Source organism: Corvus hawaiiensis, chromosome 6, assembly GCF_020740725.1.
Source record: "Corvus hawaiiensis isolate bCorHaw1 chromosome 6, bCorHaw1.pri.cur, whole genome shotgun sequence".
Lineage (NCBI taxonomy): Eukaryota > Metazoa > Chordata > Aves > Passeriformes > Corvidae > Corvus > Corvus hawaiiensis.
The window spans coordinates 58,704,914-58,720,437 of record NC_063218.1 but is presented as its reverse complement, the minus strand read 5'-3'; the positions used below and the strand labels follow the sequence as shown (position 1 = coordinate 58,720,437).

At 34.5% G+C, this 15,524-nt stretch overlaps 1 long non-coding RNA gene across 12 annotated transcripts in view; it reads right to left on the bottom strand.

Moving 5' to 3' along the window:
* LOC125327995 overlaps positions 1–15,524 on the bottom strand; it is a 120,536-nt gene that overhangs the window by 33,017 nt on the left and 71,995 nt on the right. For 8 of the 12 annotated variants that reach the window (XR_007204490.1, XR_007204489.1, XR_007204485.1 and 5 more), the window contains 3 exons: positions 10,987–11,142; positions 7,825–7,911; positions 5,145–5,340 (listed from right to left, as the gene is read on the bottom strand). This is a non-coding gene — a long non-coding RNA (uncharacterized LOC125327995). Of the gene's footprint in view, positions 1–5,144; positions 6,459–7,824; positions 7,912–10,986; positions 11,143–15,524 lie in introns of all 12 variants that reach the window. The other 4 variants (XR_007204484.1, XR_007204483.1, XR_007204481.1 and 1 more) reach the window with 4 other exon arrangements.

The window sequence follows — 15,524 nt, the reverse complement described above, 5'->3', positions numbered from 1 at the left end:
AATGTTTAAAAGCAGAAAGAAAATCTGTATAGCGAGGACCCTGCAACATTTTGATATACGTGCAGATGAATAATGGCAGGGTAGACAGGAGAACAAGAAAAACGGTAACGTGGAATTATGAAGCCTAGTAACCCCATATTTTCCCAGCTGGTACCTCTTGGATATTTTTTCTTGAAGTTGTGGATGATAAGGGAGGCAAACAAACCATAAAAACCCATTCTTTCATGTTATTTACCCCAATATATATGAAAATGTGTCTTAACATTAAAGACTAATCACCAGGACAGAAATCTGTTACCATTGCAGTACAAAATATTCCTCGTGTGAGCTCTGGTCAGTATGGCACTGCAAAAAGATAACCTCTAACCAGATATGCCAAAAAATAATTTTTCTTATTTTTAGACTTAGAGTTCTAAACTAGATAGAAAGGTGTGTCAGTCATGGGAAGTCTATGGAAGAAACACAGTTTGAAATTGAGTCTAGATCAGAGTTAGTTATTGGACTGTTTGTCTTAGATTACAATGTAAGGTCTAACCAAAAGTATGTATTCTATCACCATCTTCATAAGCTGTTAAAACCAGGTGGGGCAGGGTTCTTTATCTCTTCCATGACACATCCCTGATAATTCCCTCTGGGGGATATCTTCTGCTAATGGGCCATCAAGTCTCACTGCATGACTCACAAAATTACATCATCCCATTGTGAGATGCTCTGCCCAGGGGGAAGAACCAAGCATTCCTACCTGGTTATAATCTGAGGTTTGGAACACCATGGGGGCACTACCCACTGGATTCCCAGAGGAGAAGAGCTTCATAATCACCACTGGACCTCCAGAAAAGGACCAGACTTTACGACAGGATCACCAATTTGGCAGGACCACATCCATCACTCCAACAGGACTGCAGCCACCATTTAATTGGACTGCTACCACCACTCTGACCAACAGGGTGTCGTGTGTCGTGTCCTGACTCTGTCAGTTTAAGCCAGTGTTTCTGTACTATTGCATTTATTTTACTTTTCCTATTAAGCTGTGGTTCTGACTTGGAATCTCTCATTGGTTTGCTTACAAAATAGCACACTGTTGTTTTAATTCTCAGACCATCCACAGGACAATGCTAAGAAAACAATTATAAAATTAAAACCTCACTAAAACTGCTAGGCCTGATTTTCTTTACAAACAGGACTTTTAAGTGTACTAGATGAAATGTGTATTACTGAACAAGGAATTTAATTCTTTGTCCTTAAATACATGGAATTTTTATGCCTCTTTAGTTATTTTGCTTCATTCTGGGGTCACAAAAAAAATCACCTAGATATCCCTTCTATGTCAACAACTAAAGTATTTTCTTGAGTTTTATTCATTACCTAACCCTATACAAAGAAACATGTTAACATGGACTTGAACAAATTAGTCTTCAAAAACGTGTACTTTGAATGAGTTTGAAAGAGAATGTACAAAATCCACTGCAAAACATCCCTTTCAAAGATCAGATGGACCAGAAAGGAAAGAATGACCATTGCTGCACTTGGAATTTTATTGCATGTCTGGACCAGGTTTGCCTTCTCACCATGAAAATGAAATTCACATCTGCTTAAGTTTTTTTAGCCGTTTATAATCCCCACTACTGAAATTAGAAACAGGTGCCAGTTAAATGAAAAGGCAACATAAAAAACCACTACACAATATGTTTTCCATATGATAAGTGAAGTGTAAAAAAGAGAAGAGAAAGGTTATTTCAAGTCATACAGTCAGAGAATCAAAAAATCCAAGTAAAAAAAAAAAATCATGCATGTAAGACAGTATCTTTAACATGATTATACCCTTACACACCTAAAAGAAGGGCCATCTAATTCCTTTCTCCTAAAAAGCTCCAAAATGGCAGGTTGGGTATGAGACAATCTACCTAACATGTCATTCATTTAAAAGCTATGCTGGAATAATAAAACCTTATTCTTTTTATGCTGGGAAAGAGCCAGTTTTATAGCCATAATGATCGGGGAAATGGTACTGCCAAAGCAGAAATAACAAATAGAGCATTTATTTGCTTTCCAATGAATTCTTTACATTCATACAGCCTGAAAGTCACAGTCTAGCTTCAAATATCTTCAAAACTACAGGAGTAATTTTTTGAAACCACAAAATATGAACTTGATGTTTTACATACTTTCAAGGCCTTTCCTATATACCTCCTTTATGGATATGTCATCTATCTATCTATCTATCTATCTAATCCTTTTTTTTCAAGGTCATTTTCAGATGACAGAAGTCAACACTCTATATTCAGGAATATAAGAGAAGTCATAACATAGAACTAAATGAATGCAGACAGATTTTAAAATATTCGAAAGTGATGAGGTGATGAAATACTGTAACTTTTTAAGTGTAATGATGTAAACCTTTAGAAAATGTAAAAATAAACGTTGTATTTCTCTTCAACCACATAGAAATCAGAATCACATAATTTGTTGAGACTTCCAAACTCTTAAGGTTGCCTTATTTTACAAGAAAAAGTTATGAATTTACCACATGGAGATTGCATTTAATGGAAGTAGAGACTGACTCCTAATTGCCCGTTGCAAGTGACCACTAGAAATTGATTTTTTTTGCATATTACAATCTAAATATTGTACTTCTATATTACTTTTGATATAATTTATTTTAAAAAAGTTTAAGAGGATGGAAGAAGACTGTATTTATTTTTTCATACTATTTTAAATAGTATTATACTATTAATATTTCTGGTTTGTGTCCAAGAACGTTAGACAGCACAATGTTTTAAAGAAATACTGGAGCAATTAAAATTGTTTTATTAAAGAAACTCCTAGCTCCATTAAATTAACCTAAACTTGAAAGAACATTCTATTCACTATAAATGAACTATAAATTAAGTGCTCAGGAACCTTCTAGTGATAAAAAGCTTTTATATGATACTAATACGTTTGAAACTAAACAGTGTTGACTTTGATTTTTAGCAAACCAGGTAAATTTTTTTCATTATATAAGTTGAAAGGATGAGGAACGCATTTTGCATCAGAAATTTTCTAATATTTCTTTATACTGTTCCTAGTAGGAATACAGAATTCCTACTATAGTATTTCTATTCTACAAGTCAAATATTCTTGTAGAACACAGTTAGAATGTCTCATATTGGACAAATCAAATTACTTTTTTTCCTTGAACTTGGAAAACTTTTTCTACTTATGGTCTCTTATTAGACTCTTGACTTTATCACAAACATGGTCCAAACCTTACATATTCAGGTGTAGTCAAGTGCCTACAATTTTCGTATGTCAGAGACTGGGAGTGGAGTCTCCTCCTGGGAGTGCACTCTACCCCCTGGGGAGCCAGAGGCTACTGCCAAGATGGACCCCGAGATGGACGACAGGTCACGAGTTCTTCACATTTTTATAGGTTTGGTTCATTTGCATATCAGGGTTAATTTATTTAAGAATATTACAATAGCTAGTGGTTGGGACATGCTCCTGACAGTGGAAGTCTTGGATTTTTATCCTTGCTTTCATATTTTCTCCAATGACTCTATGTGTATGCAAAATGCATACACAAAGAACAATACACAGTACAGTCAAAGTTTATTTCCTTCCAGATTTGCTGGAATACAATGGGCATTGTGATCTTTGATCCTTATGAGTTTAAGGACTTCCTGCAGCTGGTATCAGCACATAAGCAATGGGTTTAGACATGGGCATCTAAATTCTCATGTATGTCCTAGACAGGTAAGCCCTTTACCAAATTTACTCTAAATACCTAGATGATGTGTGTAAAGTTTGAATTTAACAGGGTTGGGAGATAGGGCAGAGGAAAACAAACAGAAATTTATTCCAGTGACAGGGTCGGGAAACATCAGGGGCAGGACAGACTGTGTACCAAGATCTTTCCTGATGAAACAAGAAACTATTGTATTCCAGCCAAAACATATGGTGCAAGGAGGAGGAGGTGCTTCTTGCAAACCAAGTATAAAGAGGCACTGCTCCTGAATTTAAGGAGCAGCAGTAGATGGGATAAGAACTAAAATTACTTTTCCTTTGCTAATTTAACAAATATTTCTTAGATAGATCTGAGAAATAGATCTTTCTCAGAGCAAAAGGATTTATTGGAAGAACTCTGCTCATTGTTTCCTAAGAATAATTACTTTTTTCCCTCTTCTGACCATGTGCTTGATGCTATTTCGGCATAAAGGAACGCATAGCTCATGTTCAAGTCTGAAATTTTTGGTTAACAGAGTTGGGAATCTTGTGACAAGCAGTAACAGTCTTCGAACTGCCCAAAAGGGAGTTTCTATGACTTATTCAAAATTTTAAAATATCTACAGTAGGTTCTGCAAAAAGTACCATAACATATGACTGAATATGAAGATAAGAGATTATAGGTTTGTTTAAGGAATTTGGCTGCAAGACAGCAATACTATACTCTCAAATCTGCTTTCTATTACATTTTATTGTGCTTCACCTTTTAGCATGTGGATATTGCTGACATCTTAAGGAACACATATTTTTAGGCATGTGGCAAGGTAACTTCATTGATGATTGGATATTTTGAAATTAAGGTGGTCTCAAAGATTTTCACAAACTCTAATGCATATTATTTTTGTGGAATGTGTAAAATCAATGTATCTTTACCTGAAATACCTTAACGATCTCCACATTGTGTTAAAAATGTTCACTTTAGGAATGAAAATTAAACAGTAGGATTTTATTTTCAGTACATCTAAATTAGCGTATTAAAAAAAAAAAAAGACTTGGGTGAAATTTTGACTTCTTTGACTGCATATTGTTGTGATGCCATTTGTGAAAGAATGTAAACTTTTGAGAAGACATCTGCAAACCATGAATCTCATAAAATTGGTGTACCACTTGACTTGCTGATGTAGAACCATGATAGAGCATCACAACAGAAAAATCACATCCTGCCTATAAAGAACCAAATGCATTTTTAAGTCATTGTGGGAAAGTTTGCATTTCAGTTTACTACTATTCCCTCTCAACACAGGATTGACCTTTTCCTAAAGTTTTGCATTAATCTTGATCATCACATTAAATCTCTTCCTCATGCTCTCTTGTTACTCTATATTATTTTGATTTTTCTTGCAAGCAATTTTTAGCAGTAAAATGAATGTTTTAAGTACCTGAAATATAATAAAATTATAGGAGTTTCATGAGTTGAATCCCAGTTTGGTCTCCTCTGGTGAAGACTTGGCAGCTGGGGTTGTAATGGGAGTCAGCGGAGTTCTCCATGGGTGAGTAGGCAGCAAAAAGTCCAGTTCCTTGGGAAGACTGTTTCCTGCAATGTCCCTTGAGAACTTACACTCTTCATTTCCAGCTCTAATGAACACAACCATGACATGAGTGTTTGAAGAGAGAAAACCCGTCAGTGGTGCAAGCAGAGCATAGGAAGGGCAGAGAGCTCAGAGACAGAACTGGGAGAAAGTTGTTGTGTAATTCACTGTGGAGCATAAGACTAACCAAAAGATATGGGGCAAAAAAGTCAAATTTATTTAAGTGTATACATCTGGAGAAATTGCCAGCTCCAAGACTGGCATATTAGAATAAGTTCTACATGCACAATGAGGAATAAAAGCCACAAGGTAGTGATTTCTTTGTCTTAATTTTTAGTGTATTATGTGTTTTTTTCCCTTTGTTTGAAGATTTTTTCTTATTTACTGTATATATACTGAAATATGTGTGTACTATCTAATATGCTGTTTCTCTCAAAACAGTAATTTAAGATGAATCTCATTAAACCCCGTCTTCCTGAGAAGATAAACAAAGCACTAATGTATTTTTAATGAGGTAAGGTGATTTCTTGCTGTGAAAATGTGCCTAGACCTGTGAAAACACCATTTTCTTTCTACCCAGTGAGGATAATGATGGGTTTTTATCAATGCATCATTGTCCTATTTGCTGCTAAGACTGACCTAGTGAGCTACATATAAGAGCTAGGGGCTCTTCTGCCAATAAAAAATTCATTATTGCCCTTCTGAAATTGAATTGTTTCATTGTTTGAATTGCTGTAAAGCCATTATCATAAATTTCCACAATCTTGTTTGAATTACAGATTTCAGCTTTGTCATATTTCTTTTTTTAATTTTATTTAGGTTTCATAGCTGTTGCTTCTGGTCCCATTCAAAGTCATGCCCATCAAAACTGGGGGGCATTTATTTCTGGGGGGTTTACTGTGCTCTGAATAGTTGCTCATGGTTGGAACAAAATCTGACTCTTCCTTTCTAAAAAACTCTGTTTTGTCTTGTTGAACAAACTTAGGCTCTCACTTAGCAATTTTATTTCATACACAAAAATAAGAAAAAAAAATCCTTGTTTTTGAGGGAAGCGTGTAAAGGATTGAAAAAGAGCGTGAAAGGTGTTTCTCAAAGTACAGCATGACAGTATTTTTAGAAAATAAACCCAGAAAGAAGACTGAAAAAATATGTGAAATGCAACTTCTGAAATACAAAACAAACAAACAAACAAAAGACAGAAAGTAAATTTTACTCTTTATCCAAACCCTTCAGAACCTCTTTGGAGTCACTTAACGTAGAGCACTCTGGGTATCTTGGGAAATATCTGTTGTCTTTATATATTTGACACTTCAGATTGTATTAAAATAAGATAATGACAAAAATATGCATGATTTCGTGTTTTTTTACATTATGCTGAGGTAAATTTTTTTCCTGAATTATTAATTAAATTATTTTCTGACATTTGTGTATTATTATTTTGATGATTATTAATGTTTTGGGTTTGGCTTTTGTTTGCTTTTTACATTTTAGTCATGGTAACAGGTATGACAGACCTGTTGCAAATTTATTTTACAATTTCTCTGTGGGGACTATATCGTCTTTTAACAGTAAATAAATTCTATTTGTTTCTTATTGTCTTCCTATTTTTTGATTTATGATAATCATTGCATTATTACTTATATTTAAATTTAGGAAAGCCCTAAAATACAGAGCTATCTAATTTTATGTAACGCGTTGGAGAAGCTCAAATTTAAGTAAAATCTCTGCTTTTGGGTACAGGCATAATTTAAGCAGAAACTTTCAAGGAAAAGGCATACTTTTATCAATAGGCATTTGAATTAATATCTAAATGGCTAGTGTATGTTACATACAGAAAGACAGATCTGAGAGAACCTTGGAAACTATTTTCCTTTCATTTCCTGTTTGTAGAAAAACTGCTTCCATAAAATAATTATTGACTCTAAATTGAATTTCAATATGTTGCAAGAGTATTTTGTGAATTATTGGCACTTAATTTTTTCCACTTGGGACTTCTTGTGGAAACGTACATATTTTTAAAAATATCTAAGGCCAATTTATTACTTCATCAGTAATAACAAATACTGATCTCAGTTTGCAGATTCTAGACGAAGACAAGGGAACTTTTTAAGGAGCATTTATTCAATGAATGGACATTAGTTTTGAAGAAAATTGAGCAGTGCCATCTTTTGTTGGAAGAGACTAACTGCAACTCTCAAGTGTCAGAATATTTGGATCAGTTTTGATTTGTGCACACAAATTTCTGTCAGTTTTGTTTATCACTAATAGGACAGACCTTTTTTTCTTACTAAACAAAAGAAAGAACATCTTCTGGATTTGGTGAATATTTGCTGGGGGAGAAGACTTCAAGAATGGACATTGTTACAAACAAAAGTCAGGACCTACCATTATACTAGACAGATATTCTTTTATAAATGAAAACATTCAGGTCAAATCCATGAGAATAGGTTATGTCTTTTTTATAATAAAGACAATACATTTGAATTTAATGTAGCTAATGTTTTTAAGAAAGGGGAAAAAATGTACCTACCTGTAACATATACTGCTGATGAATCACACTTTCTTTTCTGAGAGATCAAGCCGAGGGTGGTCAGAAGGTCTTTTTTCTGTTACATAACTCAGGGAGGAAAGAGTGAAATGAAAAATAGCAGGTAATGAACATGAAAACACAGAAAATTTTGCATCTCTGATTTTACTCATTGTGTATGATGGCAGCTTAGCTGGGACTGGTGCTTTATGAACAAAGCAGTTTTTAAGAAGTAGCTTAGTGAAATTTCATAGTGCCTTTCAAAACTGGGAGTTCTGTTTTTTTAGAATGGCTATCAGTTCTTCATTTTCTTAAGTGTAAAGACATGTTGGATCCATACCTATTATTTTTTGCCTATTTTTCAGAATTTTTACTTTTTTGTAATACTCCTTTGAGTTCTTTCTGTAACTTCTCTAACTGGCCAAATCAGGACTCTTAAATCTGGATTTGACTGTCAGACTTTTGCTGAAGATGAGAAGTAGATTACCTATAGGCCTGTGTAGTTTGACGTCAGTACCTCAGTAGGAGTCAAAAATAAGAATAGAAAAAACTTGTATATTTACATAACGTATTAAATGGATTTATAATGCATACACTGCACTACACCTGTTCTTCCTTCCCACCATACAGTAAATTCCCACATGAAAGTGCAAGATGATGGGAAATGCTTGTGGGAGAGGGAAAGAAGAGAATATGCTAGACTAGGGAAGAACCCTCCTTAATATGAGTGCTAGGCTTAAATCATCCTTTCACCTGAATATCCCTATCTACAATAACTTTTCCTGAGCTGGTAGAACTGCCACCAGTCATCATAAACTGCAGTAGGAAGCATGAAACTTGAATCATCCTCTGCATCTGTGGCTGTAAAATCTTCTGTATATTCTCCATTCAGATGCTACCTGAGTTTCAACACTGGACATATCTGAAATGACAGCCACTATATTCTTGCTCTATCCAAGCCCCAGATGATCTAAGCTTAATAGACAGTCCTTTTTTTTTTTTTTCCTCTGGGAATATCCAAATCTTTCCTATAAATGTGTCACTTCTTTACAAATAAAATTGTTTCATAAACCACTATCAATACTGTAATACAAAATGTATTTTCCCTTGGTGTCTCTAAATTTACTTTCTAACTTACAGTTCTTGACCAACATTGATGAATCTGATTTATTTAGTTCTTTAGAAACGGTCCACTTCCTTTAAAAAGGATAAAATCAAACCATTATTTTGCTTTATTTATATTTACACATAGAGGAAATTATCATTTATAAGACAAATAACAAACACTGTAAGTCATTAGTCTTTTTATCTGTCAGGACCCCAGATTTAGTTATATTCCGGTAACTCTTACAAAGGAGCTTTGGAAAATGCATTATTTGCCACACAGTTCATCTTGTAAAAAAAATAAAGTGGAAAAGAAGTTCACTAATGGTTAAGAAAGTACATAACTCTCTCCTTGTAGTTACTAGACTTTTGTGTTTCAGCGGCACCGGAGGTATTTGTGCCTTTGAGAAGTCTGAAGATAAACCAGACCAGTATTGCTGGTGGCTTTGGCAAGTCTCTGAGCAAGCAGAGTTATATGAGCTGGAGCATGTACTTGGAACTGTGGGGCACGAATGGTGTGAGCCTGAACTTGGGAAAGAAGAGACCTGCAACCTCCTGTTCTTCATCTAGGAATGACCTACAGAACTCTCCCTTGCTCTGTCCTAAAATCTGAGATATAATATTTAGATAACATAAAGATTCTCGTAAGACTTAGACATATTATCCTTGCTTATTTCAAAATCCAAAATGCAATTTGTGGAATAAAAAGCTTCCCTCTAATCCATTTTGATAAGAAATAGTTAGACTCATTGTATTAATAAATATTTAATACATTAATATGTTCAATCAATGAAATTATCATATAGTTTTATTGTTGGTTTTCCCAGCAGGCTTTGCTAATAACTGTTTCAAAATCTCAAAAATGAACTGCAAAAGATTTCATTTGATTGTATGAGTAAAAACTGTTTACTCAAACAGCAAAATGTTGATGAGCACACCCTTATTAATCTCTGCATCTTTTGTAGACGCAACTTGTTCACAAGGTTTCTCATGAAAATTATTAAGCAGTTTCATTCTATGTCCTTAGCTTACTAGGATATATGAACACTGAATTTGGAAAGACTTGAACACTTATTTAAATCTTCTTTATATAAACGTCTCTTATGGGTTTGGCCATGTCAATGCTGTCATCAATATTAGTGCAACTACACATCAACAGAATGCCTGAATGCCCTGATTATTTTTTTGCTAAAATAAACTTACTGGAGGTAGAGTTTAGTACATTCTGTATTAAACAGACTGCCCAAGCAATATCTGCATAAAGTAGGGTGGCAGTTTTGGTGGTCTTTAACCTAATAACATAAACACATTTGAGTGATAAAGGAAAGGAAAAGTATTTCTGTCCACAGTCAATTGTCAACTGATAAAAAGAAAAAAAGCAAGTTTGTGCACTGAATGTTCTTTTGTAAATCAGGAAGAGTTATTTTCCTCTTCTATAAAAGAATAAAAGTTCTAGGGGGAGGAAAAAAAAATAGCACGGTAAGAACAAGGACTCCTCAAAAGTAATGCACAGATTTGGGGTTAAAATGTGGACGGTGATGTCCTTCCTGTGAGTGACAGTGGGCACTGCCCTATTTGCATTGGTGGCTCTCAGATCAGTTTTTCATGCAACAAAATTTACATTACCGTTTCCAGCTGTAGTTTGTTAAAGATTTGCATAGTAAAATCTTAAACTAAGGGCATGATTTGGGGCATTTTTTTCTTTTTTTAAGTAATAAAACCCCATGATTTTTGACACTGAATATGGTGAGCCATCTATGAGCAATGCAAAACCCTCCTTATAATAGCAGATATATTAAAAAAGCATTAAAACCAAACAAAAAATTCGAGAAGTATAAATCTCTTTTTCAACAATTCTAATGCATTTCCCTTCAAGACTGCAATTTTCAAACTATTCATCCATATACTGCAGAAGGGCAGTAAGGCAGCCACCTTTTGCTGTAAGGAAAGTTGCTACGTTTGAGAAGCCAAGCATATCCTAGTGTGCTTCTAGATCATTCACGATCTTGCACTTTCCTCACTAAGTTCTGTTTCCCAAGTAATTAGGTGGTATCTACTTACATGCAGTAGACTAACCTCTGTCTCACGCATCCTTGCCTCATTTCCTCATTTAATGCTCTTTTCAGTCTTGTTATTTATTTTCTTTAATATTACACTTCCAGCTCTATAGCCAGATGAGTCACACTCATTGCCATCCACAACAGCACTCTCCAAGGCCTGCGAAACAATAAAGTAATTTATAAAAGCTTTTCCACTGAAGTTATATACAGAGAATCTAACCTTTATTTTAGTGGCACTTGAATTATGATTAAGTTCCATTCATAAAAGATTATTCATAATAAGAAATAGAAGAACATAATGTATGTTATACTATTAAAAAAAAAAAAGAAAAAAAGAAAAGAAATGAACCTGCAACACCACAACATAGCAGCATAATGGTGTGAGGCACAGAAGCTTACAAACTCTTCTTCATTCAGAAACAGAAAAAATTAAAACAGACTAAAAATTTCAGAGTGTTTTCCTTCCTTGCCATAGAAAAGGGGATATCCATTTCTCAGAAATTTCTTCATTAAATACAGAATGACTGACTTATTTCATCACAACAGGAAAGAATTTCAAAATATTGTTTCTCTGTATACTGTTCCCTGTTCAGCTATCATTATTCCACCTACATTTATTGCATTTTGCAATTAGAATTTGGGATAAGAAAGTAATTGCGACCTTCCTGAATGTGACATTGACAGAGCCACAAAAAAAATGTGTGTGGGATAAAAGAGGGGGGTTCTCTCCAACATTGCTTCTAACATACAGAAAAAATGTTGCTAGCCAAGAATAAAGATATGCAGAACCCAAACAGAGAAGAATCTATTTACCTGTAAGAAAGGGGAACTCCCATACTTCTTCCATGAAGGAAAGTATCATTTTTTCAATTACAGCAATATAGAAACATGACTTGTGAAAGTATAGTGCATTCCTTTTGCTGTGATTTTAATCACAAGTTTCAGTTCATTGATTATGAAAGGAATATACTGAATGAGGAGATGGAAGAATTGTTATTAGTATTTCTGGTGACTTGCTCCATTGCCTTCTACTGGAGTCAACATTAGACATCCAAACACAAATACCCCTCATCTGCACTTGCATCACTGAAAATGTTCTGAAAACAAGCAACTTTTGAGGTGCTGGCCTCCTTTAATAGTTTATCAAAATCCTCTGCTGAAGACATTTAGTCAAATCTTCAGTGAAGTATAAGTCACAATGCAGCACTGCCAGTTTCAACATGACAGTGTCATCTCTACAGGCATCGCGGTCTGGTGTGGTTACTTCTCCAAATCTATAAAGCATAAAATGAGCTCTCCTGGTTATATTTGCTGATGTGAGAATGACACAAATTCTCAACAGCATTCCCATATTAAGGAAGGTATCTCTTAACTTGCTAGGAAAATAAAAATTACTTAACAACATACGCATTCAGAATTCAGAGTCTAATATTGTGTAGCTCATGAGTTCTGTTAATTTGGGTTTAAGATGGCAAATAAAAACTTGAACAGAAAAGTACTGCTGAAATGGAAAAAAATATTTTTTTGTTTGTTTAATTTTGTTTTACAAAGAAACAAACAAATATATAAAATTACCTTTATGTGGTATAGGAGCTGGAAATGAAATTAAGGAACTAGACTCCTACACTTCTAATCTGAAGTTTAGAAACATATAAAATGAGAGTATTTTGTCAGAGCAAAAAGATAACTAGTTAAGCAACACAAAACCACTAAGAATTACAAACTGGCAGTTTTGTCCATGTGAAGATCATTCCATTCACATTTAAGGAATATTTGTTTTCTTCAAAATTAAACTAGTGTTACTTACAAATTTGAATAAGATAGATTTCCACTGGTTTAAAAAAAAAAACCCAAACACAACAAAACATTAAAAGTATCATTTTAATACCACTGCAATGCTATTAAAAATCAGAGCACATTTCATGCTTGCAGAGGATGATGAAGAGGAACACATAATTTATACCACCTTAAAAATCTACTTCTCTTATAAATTGTGCCATGAGAATTATATTATAAAGTTTCATTAATATTTTTTCATACCTAGACATTTCTGGAGACCATGGCATGTTACAGGTCTGTGTAAATATCACACACACATTTTTCAGTCTTCCTGTATAGAAAATGGTATATTTCTGTAATATTCTATAAGCATGATAATTGTCTTTGGCTGTACACTAACATTGTTAACAGAGTCTTTTACAACAATTGTCTACATCCTGTAATTTTCCTCAGAGTTGAAAACTCTTTCAAATGAACATGAGTCAGGCAGCACTTTCGGGAATAATGTTGCAAGGTTGTAAATGTTGGTTACTGTTCCCACGGAACGCCTTGTGGAGGAAGCTCATCGAGTGTCAGATGCAAACTGCAGCTTGCTAAGGTACCTGTAGCATAGTCGTGTTTTCAAAGACATTGCTGTATGTTGTTTTGCTAACTTTGAAGAGAAGCAGCTATTTAGATCGGCAAGCAAAACAAGGGTTGCAAAAACCACATATGTGACACTGATTATGCCTCACTCGATTTAAAAATGGATCTGGATCCAAGGCTTGTTTACTCTTTTTGATTCAAGATAATTTTATATTAAAAATTAGTTATTCAAAAATCAAACACCAACCTGTTTACTGGAGAAGCACTAACAATAAACAGTTTTATTTTGTTGGGGTCCCTCCCCTGCCATGTAGCCCTGGGAGAGAGGCCCTGAGGGCACAGACACGGGGTTTCCTGTCCCTGCTCAGCCTTGTTCCCATTGGTTGGTTTGTGTTCCCTGCGCGGGCAGAAGGACCCTTGGTCCCGTGACTGGAACAGTTCCTGGGCAGAGCTCCGGCCATGCGGTTGGAGAAATAAACATCTCTGAAACAGCTATCAAGAATCTGTCTGTCCGTATATATGTTTCCTTTCCACGGGACTCCTGGTTTGATATATGCGTGTTGCAGGATCCCCACTGCAACATTATTTCAGCACTCGGATGATAGCTCTGCAACCTCTTTTAAGCTTAAAGACGTACTCAGCTCTTCCACCTTCTTTAGGAGCCTGCACTACTATAATTGTGCCCTATACTTGGAAGTCTAACCATATGATAGAACTCATGATAACTTCAGTAATTAAACTCTTATCAGAAACAGGAGAAGAGAGCACAAGGTGGCAATAAAATGAAATTAAATAAATCTGAATTTAACATAAATTATTTACTTCTCTCTTCAAATATTATTACACTTCAGGGAAGCTTACTTCATATTGAAGTGCTATCAATTTTGCTTCTTTCAGTTCAGGCTTCATTATTGGGGTAGATGTTGTCTCAGATTTCTGATGGTTTTGCTTATTTGTGTCAAATTCAACTTAGATAAAAAGAAAAAGAAAAAAGTTGTGCAATAATATTTTCAAAATTTTCATGTTTCAAACAATTAAGAATACGTCACTGTGTGACAAGATCAGTATTTCATAGAAATAAACTTGAAGATGCATGCAATGCTCACAGAATGGGTGAGGAAAAAGAGTTGATTTTTTATAACAAGTGTGCTACATAATTGTTCTTAAAGGACTTTATATGAAGCTGGGCTTTCCAAAGTTGTAGATGGTTACATTTTCAAAGCATCTTGTCCTGTATATCCTTGTGCTTTATGTAGTGTTACGAGTCTGAGTTTAATGAATGATACCCGAAGGGTTGTTAGGAAGTTGTGCTGTAGGGAAAGACTATTCTGAGTCATGAACAGTGCTGAACTGTAGACTCATTATTTTGATTAAAAGCATGGCTTGTTACAGGCCAGCTGTTTATGCAATTTTTAAGTAATACCTAGTTTGTGATATCATTAATTGAACTTTTCTTTATTTTCATGACTTTTTAATCTAAACTGTTGTATTATTATATTGTTTTCATCATCACTTTTGCCACTGGTCATGCATGTGTAACACCTGCATGTTTGCAAAATAATTCTTCTAATGCCTACTAGGAATATAATACTGTTTTCAGTTCTTTGGCAGGTTTGGAATTATGAATCATTCAATACATGCATATATTACATAGCTTTGGTGCTGGGCCCGTATCTGCATCCAGTTTGCAAAATAATTATCTAACCCAAAAATACTTCTAATAAAGAAGTTTATAATAGAATTTAAACAATAATTTTAAACAAACTTCATTTCTCTTTTTCAAAAAGTAAATTCATATAGGATACAGGTAACAAAACAATCTACTGAAAAATTAGTTCCATAACTGCTTCCCTGCGTGTACTTCTTTCCTTGGTGGACAAAGTTATTAAGGTCACAGTGATAAGATTATTCTTTCCATGAATTACTCAGTATTACAAACCATGAGGCAATCAGCAATAAATAAAATATTATTCTGAATCATCTCAATAGATGTCAAGTCAGTAGGTAGCAAATAGGCCATTACAGCTAAAAAAGTTCCACTCATTATCTCTGCAAAGCCAACTCAGTTTCAGTTTGTAGTACTCTTATTTGAACTATTAACACCTTTTTTAGAAGGAATATGTAATGATTTGAGTCATATCCAATCTACTGTCTCTAGTGGCTGCAGAAAGTTAA